At 47.2% G+C, this 20,272-nt stretch overlaps 1 long non-coding RNA gene across 1 annotated transcript; it reads right to left on the reverse strand.

The window, feature by feature from the left end:
- Positions 1-741: 741 nt before the first annotated feature.
- Positions 742-13,390, reverse strand: LOC117200714 (uncharacterized). The gene is made up of 4 exons (XR_004482372.2): positions 13,201-13,390; positions 11,278-12,651; positions 3,334-7,682; positions 742-2,437 (listed from the first exon to the last, which is right to left on the reverse strand). It is a non-coding gene; the product is annotated as an uncharacterized LOC117200714 (long non-coding RNA).
- Between the last annotated feature and the right edge of the window lie 6,882 nt (positions 13,391-20,272).

Here is a 20,272-nt window from a genome sequence, read left to right on the forward strand (position 1 = left end):
TCTTGGATTACAGAGCTTGTGGTTGTTTACCTTTGTATCCCTCTCATCTAACCCACAGAAGGTATGCACTGAATGATGGGGTTTTGTTTGTTTTTACTGAAGTATAGTTGATTTACAATATATTAGCTTCAGGTGTACAGCACAGTGATTCAGGAATACATACATGTATATATATGTATATTCTTTTTCAGATTCTTTTCCCTTAGAGGTTATTACAAAATATTGAGTACAGTTAGTTCCCTGTGCTATATGGTAGGTCCTTGTTGATTATGTATTTTATATATAGTAGTGTGTATATGTTAATCCCAGCCTCCTAATTTATCCCTCACCCTGGATAATCGTAGAATGAACGTGTCCAAATGCTGTACAGGAGACCTCATTTTATTGCACTTTGCTTTATGGTGCTTCACAGATATTGCTTTTTTTTTTACAGATTGTGGTTTGTGGCAACCTTGTGTCAAGCAAGTGTATGCCATTTTTTCCAGCTGCATTTTCTCACTTTGTGTCTCTGTGTCACGTATTGGTAATTCTTACAGTGTTTCAAACTTTGCATTATTATTATATCTGTTACCGTGATCTGTGGTCTTTGATGTTACTATTGTGAAAAGATTATGGCTCTGTGAAGGCTCAGATTATGGTTCGTTTTTTGTTTTTGTTTTTTTTTTTGCGGTATGCGGGCCTCTCACCGCCGTGGCCTCTCCTGTTGCGGAGCACCGGCTCTGGACGCGCAGGCCCAGCGGCCATGGCTCACGGGCCCAGCCGCTCCGCGGCATGTGGGATCTTCCTGGACCGGGGCATGAACCCGTGTCCCCTGCATCGGCAGGCGGACTCTCAACCACTGCGCCACCAGGGAAGCCCCGTGCTTCATATTTTTTAGCAATAGAGTCTTTTACGATATGTACATTTTTTACACATAATGCTATTGCACACTGAGTGGACTACCATATAGTGTAAACATAACTTTTGTATGCACTGGGAAAGCAAAAAATTCGTGTGACTTGCTTTATTGCGACATTTGCTTTATTGTGGTGGTCTGGAACCGAACCTGCAGTGTCTCTGAGGTCTGCCTTTATTAGGTCACTGTGATAGTAATAATAATAGCAGCTAACTGTGAACAAGTGCTTCCTAAGTGTCAGGCTATATTCTAAGTGTTTTATATATATATTAGGCTATTTAATCCTTATAAGGTAGATAGTTCTATCATTTCCATTTTACAGTGAGGAAACGAAAGCTTCAGAGATTAATTTGCCCAAGTTCACACATTTTGTCAATGTGAACTTGGAAGAAGACAGAGTAACTTGAGAGTTTCGGAAACCAAGGTCTGCCTGCTCTCAGCTCCCCAGGGTCGAGCGGGCTGGATCTGGAGATGGAGAGCAAAGGTGATAGTGCTGGTGGTGGGTGGTGGCTTTTCTCCAACGAGCGATCATGCAGGATGTCATCTGTTCTCAATTTCCACTCTGGTTGTCCTCCGTGGCAGCCCTCCAGCCCAGCACATGTGCTCAGGCTGTTGGCCAGGAGCTAAATTTATTTGTAAGCTCAGGGTTCAAGGAGGTGCATAAATTACACGTGTACAGCCTCATTCCTCAGTTTAGCTTGATGCAGCCAAGTACCCATCAGGGTTTTCCAGGCTACTCACTCCCAGTCCTAAGCCATCGGCCCTCGTCGGGGTGCCTTCAGCTGCCACCTCTACCCCACACAGCAGGCACCTTATGAAAGAGACACTGGCACGTCTCTGTCCTGTGCACAGTCTTCAGTCTGGTCCCTTTGCCCAACTTAGTCCTTGCATTCCACTCTGTCATGTTCTCACCTCTTCTGACCATGTGAATCACACACCTCACAGCCCTTAATGCTTTTCCATTCCACTGAGGATAAAGCCAAACCCCTTTCAGGTGATTTACAAATCCCTTTACACTCTGGTTCCCACCCACCTCTCCAGGCTACCTCCCAGGCCACTCCCTCCCCACTAGGACATCCCTGTCCCCCTTTTAGTTTCTTACAAATGAGCGGGATGTTTTGTTGTTCTGTGGATGGGAGAGTCCTTTTTTCCTTAACTGTTAGGGAACCGTCTTCCAGTGATAGAAACAGTCGTGCCCACCAGTATGATTCTTATTTTGCGAGAACTAGATAGATGCCGGCAAACTGCTCACAATTTAAATCACTTTCTTCTAAGTCTCCTCAACCCCTGAATCTTCTCTGCTTGTATGTTTACTTTAGTCGCATCGTATGTATCCTTTCAGAGGATGTGTTAAGGAGGTCCACGTGATAGAAGTTTCATAGACTCAGGCAGATTTGAGAGAAGAACTCTCCTCCCCCAGTGAAGACGTTTTTGGGGACATAAAAAGTCCAGTAGATGGAAAATGCCTTGAGAATAAGGCTTTATTTCGGGGTCTTTTGCAGAATTTGCCATCTGTTGAACTGAATGCGGGAGAAGTGGAATCTGCTTAGGACATTTTCAGGGATGAGAAAAGAAGGAGAAAATGCTGTTATTTACCGCAGACCTACCCTGCGGCAAGTGCTTTACATTACACTATATCCTTCAATCCTCACAATAATTCTATGAAGAAATATTACTATCCCCATTTTATGAGGGAGGAAACAGAGAGGTTAAGCAAGTTGCCTACGGTCACACAGCTGGTAGTGGACAGTGGCAATGTCATAGTTCAGGTCTCATTCTCCTTCTTCTACAAAACTGCACTCCTGATTAAAGCTGGTTAAACCATCTCTCGGCTTGAGCTCAAATAGATCTTTTTGCTTTTCCCTGTTGCCACAAGACCCTGTTTTTCAAATCTCCAGTGAGGGCCTCTTGATATCTCAAGAACCTATGACTCAATCGCATTTCAATTTCTGTCAGAATTCAGAAGTTTTGGAAAGCTGACGGTTATGCAGATTTTAAAAGTGGAATTACAGTGTTTGTCAGTGTCTGTAATCCACTGTCTGGACATTCAGGAAAGTGTCAGAAATCTAGTTGGGTAATATACTGAAGTTTCCTACAAACGTGCCTGCATTATGAAATTTTTCAATTACAGGAAATTATTTGAGTTGTTGAACTGTTTCTAACAGGGAACACTTCTTTATTTTTTTAAAGGAGCTTAAATTTTTATTAAATACTGCAGTCTATTTGGGGGATTGAATTGCTGTCGATATGGAAATAGGACCACTTGCGTGATGTGTTCCCCATTGCCAGTTTCTCATACGCTTAAACAATCTGTCTCCTTTCAAAGTATGACAGTTGGCAGAAATTCTTGGGCATATGAAATTGGGATTGTTTTCAGACATTAAAAATCAGCCTTCAGATCATCCTTGCCGCATGGTCTAGCTTCAGCTTTTGCTTACCTTTTACACGCAGCTCTATCTCCCCGGCATCGTCTTGTGTGGAGTAGACCCACTTGGGTGTGCACGTCAGGGGAATTGGATTTGATACTCCCCACCTTCGCACTGGGGTGGCTAACGGCTGTGATCCCCTCACATAGAGAATCCGTCAGCTGCCAGGAGAAGTCAGTGAAGCGTGTGAGACCCAGGAACTAACTCTTATTTCCTAGCAACTGAGGAAAACCATTTCTCCTCTGTCAGCAGGAATGCTCAGATTTATGTAAACTAGAATTGCCCGTTATCACCATAATAAACCATATATTTGCAGGCGGTATTTACAGCCAGCTCATCGTGGCATTCCATCCTGGCAGCCCCCAAGCTTGTGAGTTTCCCATTTGGAGCCCCCCAAAATACGATTAGGTGGATGCCGAGTACTAGTTTCATTAACAGCAGTGCCTGAGAAAGCTACTAACTCTCTAATTATGCAGGAAGATTACTGATACCATTAATTGAATGGTTGTAAAACTCCAGTGAAGTCAGATGGTAGTGAAGTCCATTTTCAATTCACTAGGCTATTAAAAGTATTTCCGGCTATAAAATAAACAGACACAAAGCATACTGAACAGGCTAATATGGAAACATAAAACAGCGAAGGGAGAAGCTTGTGATAGCAATTAGTGGTCGTGATTAGCCGCGCCACAGCCCCAGCGGTGGAAATTAAAGATTAATTTATGGCAGCGCTCTGGCGAGGGAGGTTTGCAGGTGACTGTTCTGCGTACAGGTGGGCTAGGCGCTTGTCATTTCAGTTACCACAAAATCATCCCCAGCTGAGGCTGTGCTGCAGCCTTCCTTGGGACAGTTCTGTCTGTTACCTGTAGCTGAAATATGCTTAATCAACACGTTTCTTCATTCGGAGCCTCAGTTTCCCTACAGGGGTAGGCTGGTTTAGGGGCCTTGTAGCTCTAAGAGAACCTGAGATGATCTGTTCCAACACCACTTCCCTACCAGCCTGCATCTTTGCTGACCCTTACATACAGTTTACCTGTCCATGGTGCTCATACCCTTCACCTGGACGCTCTCCTCTTCAGCCACTCCTGGGTAACCCTTCTCAGTTTCCATATCCTGGAGAGTTCTCTTAAGAACCTGGTCTCTGTACTGCCCACTCACCATTCATCCTCACTGCCTCTTTCCTGGCTGTATTTTCAGTCCCACAAGCTGATAAGTTCCTGGGGAGCTCAGTAAAGATGTGAGAATGGATTGAGAGGAAAGGCCTTCCAGGGCAGGAAGTATGCCACATCTTGGTCCGTTTCCCCGGGAAGATGTTGGAAAGTCGAGAAGATATTATCTAGGAACCTGTCATGTCACTGTACAGAAATAACAGGAACTGTAGTTGGTATGGAATTTTGCTATCAAAAGGCCTTTTCGTGTTCTGATGTCCAGAAGCAGCCATGAAATAGATTAATGGGCATGTTGGCAACCTTGCCCCTGAGAGGATGGAGGCTTAGAGAGGAGAACTGGCCCAGGTTCTGATGGGTTGAACTGAAGAACTCCTCTGGGTGGTTCTTAAACCCTGACTCACTGTAGCCCTCATCTGTAGAAAGAGCAGAGCGTCCTGGGGTGGCTTTTTAGACCCCACTTTGAGAATGATCTCTCACATGTGGTTTATCAAGTAAAGACTTTCTGCACCAACTGAAGCTGGGATGCATCACCTTTTCCCCATCTTCTTCTTGTCCTGGACAATTGGAGGTTGCTTCACCAAATTTTAAGCCACCCCATTACCTTCCTGTTTCTTTAGCCTAGACCTGGGTTACCCCAAGTGTGCTCTCTGGACCAGCAGCAGTGGTATTCCCAGGGAGCAGGGGAGAAATAGAAATTCTTGGGCCCATCCCAGGTCGACTAAATCAGAATCTGCTGCATAACAAGTTCCCAAGTGTTTCCTGTGCTCATTAAAGATTGAGAAATGCTGCTCTAAACAGGTTTGCCCACATTGTCCCAGGCTAAGAATCATCTCAAGTGCTTCTTGAACATACAGCCTCCTTGACCCTTCTCTAGACATTGTGCACAGCACTGGGTTTAGGATGGGGCCTGGGTGTTCGTGTGGGTGACTCATGCCTACAGGGGTTTCTTCTCCTGAGGGAAGTTCGGGATTCTCTGCTCTAACCCAGTGGTCCTCACTCCTGGGTGTACATTAGAATTACCTGGTGAGCCTTTCAAAAATACTGAAGCTAGGAATGCACTCATAACAATTCCATTTAGTCAGGTGAAGGTGGAGCCCAGGTACTTTCCTGGCGATTCTAATATATAATCGGGGTTCATAGCCACTGTCTCAATCAGTAGTTCTCAAAACGTGGTCCAGAGACCAGTAGCACCAGCACGATCTGGGACCTTGTCAGAAATGCAGATTGGCGGGGTGTGGTGGACTACCTCCCAAATCTACTGAATCAGAAATCCTTGAGGTGGCCCCAGTTATCTGTGTTTTAATAAGTTTTCCAGACAAGGCTGGCCTGTGAAATTCATGGGGCCCAGTGCCAAATGAAAACACAGGGCCCTTCTTCAGAAATTATCTAGAATTTCGAGACGGTGACAGCGCAGCATTGAACCACACCTAGAGTCTTCTAAGCATGGGGTCCTGTGTGACTGCACAGGACGTACACCCATGAACCTGGCTCTGCCTGCAAGTGACTCTTGTGCCTACTGATGTTTGAGAACCACTAGTCTGGCTTATAGCTGGTGTTTTTGCTTCTTGGCATGGTCCAAGAGTGACTCTCAGGACTTGTAAGCCACTGGCCCCGAGATGACAATAATAATAGTACCATTTGTTGATCATTTGTGACGTACGAGGCACTGGGCTCGGCACGTCGCAGGCGTTATTTTCATTCAAGGCTCACAACAGCCCTAGGAGAAGTATTCTGCTGCCTTCATTCCCATTGCGCAGAGGGGGAGACTGAGTACCAAGGCCACTGGCCACTGGTAGGTTGAATATGTTGAATATCAGCTGTTTGCCTCCTTCTTCACTGTGCCTCCTGTTCCAGTAATTATTTGCCCTGAGATCGTCCTTGCTCCTAACTCCATGGGTGAGGACTTATTGGAACAGAAGGACCTACAGGACCTCTAATAAAGGGCCAAGTGTTTTGCTCTGGCAAGATAGAAGGGTTTATAATCATGGGTTTTCTATTTATCATTTCACCAACGTGGAGCTAGAGGCTCCGACGGGGGACAGAGCTAGCAAGTGACAGAGTTAGGGTTTGAACTCAGGAACCTCCGATCTCGAATGCTTCCCATACTTCCAGGCTGCCGTGGTCCTAAGCATTCACTTACAGGATAGATAACTTCCCTCTTCTTGTAGTTTGAAAGGGAGAGGAGGAGTAAAAAACCAAGGAAAGAAACTAAAGTCTCCAAGGATCTGGGAAGAGACCAGGGGACTATAAATTACACCAAGGAAGAGAGGGAACGCTAAAGTGAAACTGAGCTGGTGTTCAGGCCAGACTCAGCTGCCCTTAAGCCAGATATCTCTGAGAAAATGACTTCACCTCTCTGAGTCTGATTCCTGTCCTATAAGGTAGGTATAATAATAATAATACCCACCTTTATTGGGTTGTTGTGAGACTTCAATGAGATAATGGCTTAAATGAGCCACAGTGCTTAATAGGACTCCTGCCACTTAGTGGGTGCTCAGTAAAAGTTGCCATTGTTATTAGTATTGAGGAGGCCTTTGGCCCAGGCCACTGGGATTTGGAGTGAAAGTCTTGGCTCTACCCCTCTCCCTTTTCTCCACTCTCCTCTGTCTGCCTCCCTCACAGTGGAATTGGGTAAATTAGAAATTCAGGATGGAGCTCGGAGATCTGGAGTTCTGTCCCAACTCCACCACCATTTAGACCTTGGACTTGTCTCCACCCCTTTCGAGGCCTTGGTTTCCTCATCTGACAGTCACAGGCTGGAACCAGTGGTCTGCAAGGCTCTACAGTACCCTCCTTTCCTCCTAGCATCAAGAATCCATTGACAATTAAGTCCCATTCATTTGTTCCTGTGCACTAGTTTCTTGAAAGACATTTGAAAAGAAATCTGACAAGGGAGAGGCTCCGGGGGCAAACTGGCTTGAGGTTTGAGTCTGCCGTCCCCCAGCTATTAACTGGAAGAAGCTTGGAAATGTGGAAAGCCCTCCATCTGTGCGTTGATCCTTGTGGGCCTGGCTTCAGGCTTTTCCTGGCATTGCCATGAAGACCGTCAGGATCCCTGACCCTCCGTGGGCCCTAGATTGACTTCTGATCGGCATGAGTTGTGCCGCAGCTGGGTGTTCCCCTGTTTTCCTTCTGCACGTTCGGTTCCCCAGGAAGCAGGCTTTGAGATGGATCTTGGTGAGAAGGAGGCAACATCTGTGGAAGGGAGGGGAGGGGAAGGAAGTGAATTGGGCAGAGGGAGAAGTGGGGCTGCAGTGCAGTCATAAGGGAGGCCTCAGCCAACTCGCCGTGGAATTCTCTGCGGGGAGCAGCCTTAGAGTCATCTGAGCTGGGGTGGGAGTGCAGGGTCAGGACTTTACACCCCCGTGTCAGTCTGTCATTGGATGCAGCCCCCCGTGCAAGTGGGTGAGGCCTTGCTGAGGAGGCATCTCTCTTCTTCAGCCCAGACAATCCCTTTAGGACATTGACAGCTGAGGACTGTCTGCGGGCAGCTCTCCCGGCAGCCAGGGGGGCCTCAGTGCTGGGACGCTGGGAGCCGAGTACAGCACCCCCGAACCCCGCCCCGCCTCCTTATTCCTAACCAGGCTGCTTAGGAAATGCAAACCTCCTTGATCTTAGCCTTCGCAAGTGCCAGTTGGGTGGGTGATAACAGCTTCTTAGTTTTTCACCAATTTGACCTTTTCCTTTTGAAACAAGGTCATGCTGGAGGGTCCGAGCTGACCAAGAGGTCAAGTAGAGGTAGAGATATGCCCTGTCCCGGTACAAATACTAAAGGCTACCAGTTGCTATCAGTTACTGAGTGCTAACTATGTTCCAGGTTTACGATGTCTCCAATTTTCTTTAAAATCCTTCAGCTTATCTAATGCAATATTATGAGTTTGCCGAATCTAGCTCAGTATTGCTGAGAGCAGCCCAGTCAAGGGTGCGTGGTCCAGGGGAGGCCAGAGAGGCCCATTCTAGGGGAGCTGCTACAAGTTCTTTGGTTTCCCACCTCTTGAGTAACAACCAGAGCTTTGCTTCCATAATGTCAGAAATGTGTGTGTTGTGTGTGTGTAAATATTGACCTTTCACCAGCCACGTAAATATTAGAAATGTGCTCCGTCTGATGCAATGAAAGGGAGTCACCATACATGGATCGTGTATAGTGAATCTTAAATCTTTTAGAGATGGACCTCATGTTGCATGAATAAGGTATGCGGAGGTCTTTAGACTTTACCCTGAGAAAAATCACTAGGCAGAAATCACTACATGCTCCCATGAATGATACCTTTCATGCCAAGGAGTGGTGGCAGCAAAATCGGTCCCATGAGTTGTTTTGCTGATCACTTGTTAATAATTTAAAAGTTGATAAACCTTCTTAGGTGTGATCAAGAGCCCCTTTAGAACTTGTAAACAAACTTGTGCAGGGCAGGGCTGACCGTCAGCATCTCACACTTCTTCAGCGGCGGCTCGGTATGTATATCCTGTGCGAGAACCTGGGAGCGGTCCCTCAACCACATCGTCTCCCGTCCATTTGCAGCTGGGCACCATGCCAGCTGCTGCACAAATGTACTTATTTAATGTCCACAGCACCCCTAAGGGGTACATACTATTGTTTATATCCTTTTTATTAGTGAAAAAACCCACCTCAGAGTGATTTAATAATTCCCTTTGAGGTCCTCACAGCCAGCCAAACCAGACCTGTATGTTTCCCAAACCTGCATTCTTCACTTCGGGCCCATGCGAACTGCCAGACGGCTTCCCGGAAAGGCAGGAGAAGACGTGAAATGAGCCCAATGCTTCTCTGTGCCCACGGTACCATGAGAGCCACCATACAAGTAGGAAAGTCTCTATACTTTTACATCTGTGTGGCGCATCTCTAAAAGATCTCAGCCAGTCCCTGAGTCTTGAATTTCACCAAAATTTCACTTAACTTCACCAATGAGAGCTCATTTCTACTATTCATCAGGCAGGTCAACAGGCCAACTGTTTTCACCCCAATAAACATACAAATAAAAATAAAACTCATTTCTTATTCTGTGGGTGTGAAGGGCTAACATCTGGCCACTGCTCTGTCGTGAGCTATCCACACGATGCTCACCTAGGTTCTCAAACCCCTTCAAGCTTTGCTTTCCTCTCCCAAAGTGGAAATCTTTCCTTCTACAGATTTATGTTTGTGATGTGTGTGTGTATGTTTCAAGAAGTCTGAAGTAGGACACGAAGATGGTAGAACTCATCACTCAGAATGGGTTGAAGTACCCCTCAAGGAGGGGTCTCCTGCCCCAGCAAGAGCATCAGGCAGTGTAGGCAGAGCTGACCTGAGCCTGGTGGGAAGAGGAACCACTCTGGAATCAGCCCATCCTGGTGTCAAGGGTGTCAGTTCCGTGACACTCACCACTGCTGGACGCACACACCTCTCTGGGGCTTTCTCTGGCCACAAGAGTACGCTGAGCCCACGCACAGGCCAGGCTGGACGTGCAGGGGTTGGGGGGTGCCCAAGAGCAGCCTCCACCAAAGGCTCATTTACGCACACAGGTAACCTCCTTACTCTGCTGGTCTCCCTTTTTTCTGTTTCTCTTCCCCATTCCCTACCAGAGCTCTCTGGGACCACCTCCCAAATGGACTAGTTGCACGCAGATGTTTGGCTCAGGGTCTGCTTCCGTAGGAACGAAGCTTCCCGGTTCACATCCCTGCTCTGCTGTGGAGCAGCTGTAGGTGCCGGGGCACATCACTCCTGTCACTGGAACCTCAGCATCCTTCACCGGGAAGAAAGAGATGATAAAAGTGGAACAAATCTCACAAGAGAGTTGGGAAGGTTCCAGAAATAGTCTGTGTAAATCGCTAAGAACAGCATCTGGTATACAGCAGGCATTCAGTAAATGCTACTTAAAAAAAGAAAACCAATTGATAGCTCCTAAAATTTCTTTGGCTGAGTCTTCATCTAATCTGAGATCTCTTTGCTCTCAAGCCTTAGACTTCCTCTGGCTGAATCTCCCAGGTTATTTCAGGGAATCTAACGCCTTTACTAAGTTAACATATCTTTAGCAAATATTGACTTAACACCTATTATATTGAAGACTCGGTGCTATGGTAGATATAAAGAAGATGAGGTCACTGTCTCCAGGGAGATAAGACATAGTCACAGGCAGCTGCGGTCCAAGGAAACTGTGATAAGCACTTTTCTCTACAGGCAGACCTCGTTTTCTTGCACTTTGCTTTATCGTGCTTCGCAGATACTGCGGTTTTTGTTTTTGTTTTGTGTTTAACAAATTGAAGGTTTGTGTCAACCCTGGGTTGTCAGAGGATAGTGAGCTTTTTTTTTTTTTTGCAATGAAGTATTTTTTAATTAAGGTATGTGCATTTTTTTAGATGTTAATTGTACACTTAATAGACTACAGGATAGTGTAAACATAGCTTTTATACGTACTGGGAAACCAAAAATTCGTGTGAGTTACTGCAATATTCGCTTATTCTCTGTGGTCTGGAACTAAACCTGCAGTATCTCTGAGGTCTGCCTGTATGTGCCAGTAAAGTAGGAAGTGAGCTGAGCGGAGGGGAAAGATTATCTCTGGTGTGGAGGAGGAAGGGGTATCAGGGGTGGGTTGGAACGTTGGGTGGAATTTCAACAGAGGAGATGGAAAGGAGGGAGTGTTAGCAAAGGTGGAAGGTCTGGCATTCTGCAGCGAGTTTATCCCTATCTTATGGGAGACCCAATAGATTAATGACTCTCCATTTCTAGAGCAAAGGGGATAGCAGATTCTCCAAAAAATGTAATAACAATATATAATGTGTTATATAATAATTATTATACCTTATACATAGTACTTATTATGTGCCAGGCGCTAGTAGAGATGCACTACGTAAGTTCATCGAATCCTCAACTTCAAGGTCAGTTCGACTGTTATCTCCGTTTTACAGATAAGAAAACAGAGGTGCAGAGAGGTTAAGCATCCTGCCCAGGCTCACTCAGGTACTGCGCGGACGGCTGAAGTCGAAACGCAGGAAGTTTGCCTCCAGCGTTCCCATTCTGTAGTGCCTCTCGAGAATGGCACCTTTGCAGGACTTTAGGGGAATAGGTAGCCGTGATGTTGACAAGACTCTACAGGAGAAAGAACCTCTCCCCCACCCTGCCCACCGCCCAGCCCCATAGAAGTGGTCTCCAACTGGAGCAGTGGTTCTGGAAGTTGCAGGTCACCATGACAACGCACCCCTGAGCCCGGCCACGCCCCCAGGCTCAGTCTCACTGGTTTCCAACCCCTGCGCAGGGCCCCAAGCCTGCTGGGGAAGTATCCCTGGCTTGTGGCAGCTGTGGTTTGGCGCTCAGGACCCAGATGTAAAAGGAGCTCGGGCTGAGGCAGGGGCCGGCGCTGGTCTCCAGAAGGCAAGCCCCAGAGCGCCTCAAATAGGTGGTAACATCCCCAGTTTGATCCAAATCAAAACAAGCCTGGATTTTCCTGTTTGTTTTCTTTTCCTCCAGCAGGGAGAGGAAAGGAATGTGCAGCGGCTGCTAATTGGATAGTGGAGTGACCGATTTCTTATTTTCTTATCCATGCTGAGCAGAGCTGTAGGGAATCTCTGGGGCCAGGAAGGACACAGCGGGAGTCTCTGGGTCTCTCTGAGACGGAGTTCACAGTCGGGACCAAAGCTGCCAGCTGACATGTTTTATTTGGCCTGCCCGGTGTTTAAAAAATGTTTTAAAATAGATGCTGACATTTTTAAAAGGGGGAGATGATACATAAAATTCTGCATTCCTGGCTTGTGTTGAGACATGGAAAGATCTGGGCCCAAATCCCCGCAAGTAAACAATCGGGGGGAGCTGAGCTGAGGCTGCTCTTTTATACTGGTCACCAGGGTCCCCTCCCACCAGCGTCACCCACCTCCATTACCTTTCAGGTCCTCATCAGCATTTGAGTGTGTGACCCCACAAGACAGGAAAGCCTCCCTCCTAGGACCCTCACCAGTCTCAGGATGGGCACTACACTGATGCCACGGGTCAGCGGGCAGACCAGTAGCCAAGGCGACTGGCGAGGGCGCTTCCAGAGTCAGTTGGATGGCAGATTAAGGTGCCAGTTATAAAGCCATAGAACGCAGCGTGATGCATCACTGGGTAAAGAGAGGGGCTGAAGCTAGAGACAGGTTCCTGAAGTGCTCCATCCGGTTTAATTCTTCTATACGTCTTTGAAACCTTAGGCAGATGAGAGCAGAGGCTGTAAATCACCCTCTATTCAATGGCTCATCATAAAGGATACGGAGAGAAATTAGAGGAGGCAAGAGAAGGAAAAGCAGTGAGGAACAAGGCAAGGGTTGTTAACAGTGTGTTTGAAGATGGGCAGGTAGTACGTGAGAAGCTGCTGGAAGTCCGGCTTGATTTGGGCATCCCAGACGAACGGGAAAACCCACCCACCAGCCCAGACTACTGCTGTGCCCCAGGGCATGTGATGGGGGGAATGTGTGTACAGAGAACTCACTGGGACTGTGCCTTACACATGGAGTTTGCTTCAGTCAGTACGCCTCTTAATCTTGGCTCTGTCATTTTTTGGCTGTGTGACTTTGGGTAGGTTACTTAACCTCTCTGAGTCACATTTTCCTCATCTGTTAAATGAAGTAATCATCATAAATGCAAGGGGGTGGTGCCAGAAGTCATAGGAAGCTCTCACTAAACGATACTTTCTTTATGTAATATTGTAAAAGATTAAAATTGAACCATTCCCAAAGGAAAGTAGATTTCACTTACTCAGGTGGCAGTTAAAAGGTGATCTCTGAAGGTTCTGTTTTGCTCCTTTTGAGGAAGGGCAGGAAGACTGCCCCTCCCAGGGTCCTCTGAGTGTCCACACAGGTTTGTCTTGACACAGGACGGCAGTGTTTGAGTGGAAGAACTCAGTCCAAGAGGAGGGCAGCCGGAGGCTCACTGGGCCTGTCCACGGCTTCCCAGACTGGCTGTGAGCCACGCCTGTGGGTAGGACATGCTAGTCTCTGCCCTTCTCTCCTCTCCTCCCCGCCGCACCCCTGACTCAGTGCCCTGGGAACCTGACCCTGGCAGTGCCTCACGCGCTATCTTTGTTTGGGCTTCCCCAGAAGCAGAGCCTCAGGTCAGGACTGGAGCGCTGCTGGTTTCTCGAAGGTTGTGGTGGACATGGAGATGCCCATTCAGATCCCCCTTCAAGGAAGGACTGATTGCCCTGCTGTCAGCCCTTCAGGATCTGCCCCAGCTGCAGAGAGAGCCCCATCGTGTCATCTGAGGTCATGCCTGCCCTTCCCGGGGCTACTGGCATCCTCCTGTGTACCCACATCCGGAGCCTGAGCAAGGTGGACCATTCAGCTCCACAGGGGACACCCAGGACTTGTTCCAAGCTCCTCCTAGGCAGCGCAAGGCTTTGTCAGTCCTGTATCACATCTTAGCTTATCCTTCTGTCCAAGCCTGCTTCCACCCGCTTCCTTTCATAGGTGTTGGTTCCCTAATAAAGCCCAACACCCCACATTCCGTCTCAGGGTCCAACCAGTGGCAGAGCTCTGGAGTAAGGGGGCCGGGAAGGAGGGAAAGTCAATGTAAGAGTGTGTTGTCAAAGCCAGAGACCCTGCTGGGACCTCTGAGAAGGGTCAAAGTTGCCCCCTGGGAATGGTCCATTGGGTGGCCTCTGCCCATCAGCTCCCAGAACTGCCTGTGAGGGCTCGAACTGCCCCCATTCCTGGGCTTCACTTACACACTGGCTGAGAGAGTTCCCCACCTTCAGAGATGCCCTGAACAGAAAGCGGGTGCACCGAAGGAGGGATGCCATCAGCCAGACTCTGAGCTTATGAGGCGCTTCACCGTGGCTGCACTCAGCAGAGAGCCCGGGGACGTGGTGCGGGGCACCCCAAAGCACCTGTAGACAGTAGGTGCTCGGGCCAAGCAGAGGTACCAGCAGGAGCCGGGAGGGTGGGAGGAGAGGAAGATGGGGTAGTTTCTGCCCTGCTCCTTCCTGCCTCCACAGCGGGGCTCAGGCAGTAGCTCTGGCTTCAGGCAGCTCTTCTTGGGTACCATCTCTCCCTGGAATCAGAAACACTGCCCCCTGCTCCTTCAGCCCGAGGATCCTGGTGTTGCTATTCTCTGGGTGTCTCTGCTTTCCTTACTGGCTCTTTTCTCCCCATTCACACCTCTGATAATTGTCTCCTGGCCAAAGGGCCTTTGATTGAGTGCTCTGAGGGCATCCTGGTAGACACAGTGGGCTGATGCCGAAAGCCTTACCTTCCCCATTGACCCCACCTTCTCCAGCCCTTCCATCCGTCCTGCCTCCCAGCCACTCTCGGTCCCCCTACAGCTTGCTTTTGAATCTATTTCTCGTAGATAAATTTATGTCCTCCTCCTTCACAGCTTTGCCTTTTGATTTGGAGGAAGGAAAAAAAAAAAACCTTTCTATAAAGCTATTAAATGTTTTCTTTTCGCAAACACCAGTTTTGTACGTCAGAAGCATTGCCTTTCATGACTATTGAATTCTTGGAAATGGGCTTCAAGTGCCTATTTTGGGAATTAAAATCATAACATCAGCTCTTTTTCGCTCTCTGCGTTCCTGCCTCTAGTCCTCTCCAGGGTGATGGATCCCTCTGGCTGGGCAGAAGCAAGATCATTTATAGGAAATGTGAGAAAGGAAGGAATAATGCTCCATTTCAAGAGCTTTTTCTCCCGACAGTTATTTTCAACAGGTGAGAGGTAGTGAGGCTGGCAGCAGATTTTTCAGGGAACACACAGCTACTTTTCCACCCCCAGCCCTCAATGTACACATTCTCCAGAACCTCTGGAAAACCCCTCGAGTGCATTCAGTCAACACATATTAAGTGAGCACCCACTGCATGTCAAGGAGCTGGGTGCTGAGAACAAAAACGTGTGATTCCCACCCCACGCCATGGGGTTTATAATCTGTGTTGAGCGTTAGAGATTAATTGGTGATTCACAGAAATGTGACATTGCAATTTTTCCTTGGCATTTGCTGTTCCCTCTGCCCGGAATGCTTTTCCCTTAGCTATTTACATGGCTTGCTCCATACTTTCTCCTTTTTTTTTTTTTTTTTTTTTGCAATCATCACTCTTCATGGAGGACGTCTATGGCCACCCATATCCCTTCTCTCTCTTTTGTTGCCTTTTTTCGGGGCCCATCTATCCCAGAATGTAAGCTTTATGAGAATAAGGATTTTCTTCTTTTTTTTTTAAAGTCTTTTTTGTTCTCTGCAGTATTTTCAGAGCTGAGAACAGTACATGGTACATAGTAGGTGCTCAAACAATGTTTATTAAATGAATGAAGCAAACCAAGTACTAATAAGCATGGAGCTGAGAAAGACTAGACACAAGGCTTCTCAGGGGAAGTGAGAGTGAGGCTGATCTCAGAAAGATCAGAAGGCATTACCTAGGCCTAAAGAAGAAGCAAATAATTCCATGCAGGAAACACTGGCATGTGCAAAAGCCCTGTGGTGAATGAGAGCATGATGGGCTTTAAGAGCTAGAAGGTGTTCAGTGAAATTCAAGCACAGGACAGGGGATGGGAGAGAGATGTTATGAAGTAATAATAACAACCAAAACTTAGAGCAGCTCAGAAATGCTGGCAACCATAGCAAGCTTTGTACAACTCTGGGAGGAAGATACTATACTTATTCCCATTTTATAGATGAGGAAATCGAGGCCCAGGTAGTTGAGGGAACTTGTTCAAATCACAGACTTAATGAACGTTGGAATTGGAATTAAACTGCAGTACTCTGACTGCAGAGCCTGTGGCCTTAACCCCTGTGTCCTTCAGTCTTTAGTAGGAAGGGTAGGATAGGCCAGCACCTGTGGGGACTTGGAGTGGCATAGAATCCCCACTGGGGGCCAGGCAGGAGCAGGCAGATACAGGCTGGTTATCTCCTGGGGGGATTCTCACAGATCTCCCAGCTCTGCGCTCCCCACCCCACTTGGCTCTCTGCAGCCACACCTACCCTGGTTGGATTGACTGTCAAAAACGTGTTTCCACCATTTCTAGTCTGGATGGGCAGAATCAGTCCAAAGTCCCTAAAGGTTTGGCCCTGTACCAAGAAGATACCTTCAGAGGTGATTCTGAAGCTAGCGCTCTGTTCTCTGGGATGATGGTTATTTTAAAAAGCATTAAGTAGGTCATTTGCAGTGCAGTGTGGCGTCTCCAACCTTGGCTGTCCACTAGAATCCCCAGGGGAGGCTTCTAAATGTCTCCGTGACCAGGCCGCACCCTGACCAATTATGTCAGAATCTCCAGAGGTCCGACCCAGGCATCAGTAAATTTTAAAGCTCCCCGGGGAGCCCAAGAAGCAGTCAAGTTTGAGAATCACAGCCCCTCATTGCTCACAGAGTGGACCAGGGACCAGCACAGTCAGCATCCCCGGGAGGCCGTTAGAAACGCAGAACCTCAGGCCCCGCCCCAGACCTGTTGAATCAGAATCTGCATTTTAACAAGGTTGATTCCTGTCTGCGTTAAGGTTTGAAAGGCATGGTTCTAGAATCACACTGTCTGATACTTTGGCCACTAACCACGTGTGGCTATTTAGATTAAAATGAAGTTAACAATTCAGCTCCTCAGACACACCGGCCGCATTTCAGGTGCTTATTTGCCGTGTGTAGCTAGTGGCCACCATATTGAACAGCACAGAGAAAGATCTTTTGGATCATTGCAGAAAGTTCTGTTGGACTGCAGTGCTCTAGAACATTCTGGAAAGAGGTGGTAATCAGTCACAGTCTTTTTCCTTTGGATGCCATAGGCATACAGATAGACAAACAATGCTACCCCCTTGGAAGGGACAAAATTGAGATATATTCAACACTGCATGAGAGGGGACACAGGTATACCGCGCTTTTCAAAAGCTCGTTTCATACTACTTTTACAAAAGACCTACATTAGTACCTGTTTTTGGTTAACTGAAAGAAATCCGAAGAGGACTTCTGCTTTAACCAAAAAAGACTGTCAAAATAGCATTCCGCCTTGGTTTGCATCGAGCTGTCATAGAGGCAGCGTGATGGATACCCCCCAGTTCCTTCCCAGGAAGCACACTCCGCATCTCAGCATCAAGCCACCATAGCGTTGAACTATGTCCGTGAGCATCTGTGCTTTATCTTGACTTACTTTGCGCATCCTTTAGCAAGATGTGTCCTGAGGTAATTGCTTCTTTACAACCATTTCGGCTTACGAAAGGTTTGCTCTACTTTCAGATAGTGGGGGAAACCAGTAAATCTAGGCGATTTCGTTTCTGTTCATTTTAAGTAAATCAAGAACATAGCCTTATCTTCCCAAGCCCTGGCTAAGTGCAGTTTGTGGGGATGGGGAACAGATGAAAGCGGAGAGAGGAGAAATGTGAGAAGCAAGATCGATGTGAAGTGTAGAACAGAATGCGGGACGGCTAGCCCTGATCCCCACCCTCCCGTGCCTGTCGCTGTCAAGGCAGCAGGAACACACGCCCTGATCGTCACGATGTGGAAAAGTACTCGGCAACCAGATGTGACTGATTTCTGACTTCAGGTACAAATGTGAAAAGCAGGCATTCTGTCAGCTAACTAATAGCCGGGTTACAGTGTGACGCGGCTGGGGGCTTAGTTTGTTTTTCTTTGAGGGGTGTTTTCTTTGCAGGAGGCGATTCAGTCCCTTTAGCGAAATCCTTCCTCTTTGGGGGAAAGGCCAGTGATGTTTCTCCATGTAGACTGTTGGGTCGCTGACAGCAGGATGCGTAGTGCAGCGAGAGCTGAACGGTATGATGATGACGGGGTGCTCCAGCAGTGGAGAGTGATGTGAATTTTCCTGGGAGAAAGCTGCTCTCCGTTTAGACGGATGCTGTGCCAGCTGACAGGAGGTTAGGGGCAGTGCCCAGCAAGCCGACCATTTGTTTGCTCACACATTCCTTTGGGTGCTCTCCTCCCGAATTACCGTGGGGAAGAAGTGGGTGAAAAGGGCGAAAAAGCAGAAGGAGAGAATGCAGCGACAGAATGTATCCGACTACATAGCACCCTGTGCCACGGCGCACTGTTTAAATCTTTGCACAACTGTAGCTGTCTCAGTTGATGTTGTCACATAGTAATACTTTGCATTTTGAGGTGTTTCGTGATTGTTTTGTGAAATTGGTCCTCATGATTACCTGAGGAAGAAGTCAGAGCAAGTTTCACCATCCCCTTTAAAGGGAATACAGCCCAGAGAGGTTGAGTGATCTTGCCAAGGTCACACAGCTACTAGTGAAATGAAGACTCAAAGTGTTCATGTATTCATTTATTCATAACTCTTCATTGAGAATCCTACCAAGTGTCTGCCTCTGGAGACGCTTCTGTGTCGTCTCTGTTTTCATGTTAGTCTAGAGAAGCTGATAGAAAGAAAAAAAAAGAAGCAAATTAAATGATTACAAATTGAAAATCACACACCATCACTTCCACCATCTTCTGTTGTCCACACAGGCCAGTCCTAATCAAACGTGGGAAGGCACAGATACCAGGAGTTGAGGATCTGAGGGCCGCGTCTTAATTTGTCAAGACCATGCAGTCTCAGCAGAGAGGCAACGATTTGCTCTTGGAACGCGTGAAAACAATCTTTTTTTATGTATAAAGCACAGATATACATATAGTACATAAACAGAGAGTATATCTATGTACTAAAATTTCATGGTGAGGGAACCAGGCAATAGGAGAAAATTATCTAGAAAGTCTGCTTAGGGGGATGATAATAAAAAAAAGGGTTGAGAAACACTGACTAAAAGGTTTTTTGGCCACAAGCACTGGAACACAATTTAAGCTGACTTAAGCAAAAAACGAAGCCCAGGAGTGTAGGCTTACGTATGGCTAGATCCAGAGGTTCAAATACTATCATCTGGGCCTTCCCCTCCATATTATATGTATTCAATAGATTGTCTCTAAGCAGATTTCCATTAGCATCTCTATGAGTGCCATTCACATCCTATCAGCTAAGCTGTCTGCCGCCCACCACCCACCCTACAAGGAAAGGTGCTTCAATCTTCTTAGCTCTAGCGGAAAAGCCCTAGAAAGTACCCACATTGGTGAATCCTTGGACATATGTGCGTCTGTGGTTCTGGGACCAGTTCCAACACGTGGGCTTTTTTTCCCACACTACCAAGCATTGGTCCAACACCAGCTGAATGTTCTACAATTCACCTCAATTCTAACGCTGTCTACCTGGAGATAGCATCAGATTCCACAGGTTAAGGGCTCATTCTTACAAGATTGTCCCTACAGTTTCAGGTTGTCACCTGTGCTTCTGCCCGACCTGCTACAGATTGGAGATCCCAATGACCCCCTCCTCCGGTTTGATTAATTTGCTGGTGCGGCTTACAGAACTCAGAGAAACTGTTTGCTTACTAGGTTACCAGTTTATTATAAAAGGGTGTAACTCAGTAACAGCCAGATGGAAGAGATGCATAGTGCAAAGTATGGAGAAAGGGCACGGAGATTCCATGCTCTCTACAAGTGAGCCACTCTGCAGATCTCCACGTGTTCAGCAGACCCATAAGCTCCTTAAATCCTATCCTTTTGGGTGTTTATGGAGACTTCATTACATAGACATGATTGATTAAATCATGGGCCACTGGCAATTGAACTCCATCTCTAACCCCTCTCCCTTCCCTGGAGGGTAGGATTAGGGGAGGGTATTGAAAATTCCAGCCTTCTGATCACATGGTTGCTTCTCCCAGCAACCAGCCAACCAGCGGCCATCCTTAGGTGCTCTCCAAAAGTCACATCGTTAACATAACAAAAGACACCTTTATAGCTTTCCTCGCTTAGGAAATTCCAGTGGTTTTATCTAGAGCTCTGTGCCAGAAATGGGATGAGGACCAAATATA

Source organism: Orcinus orca, chromosome 10, assembly GCF_937001465.1.
Source record: "Orcinus orca chromosome 10, mOrcOrc1.1, whole genome shotgun sequence".
In the NCBI taxonomy this organism is placed as follows: Eukaryota; Metazoa; Chordata; class Mammalia; order Artiodactyla; family Delphinidae; genus Orcinus; species Orcinus orca.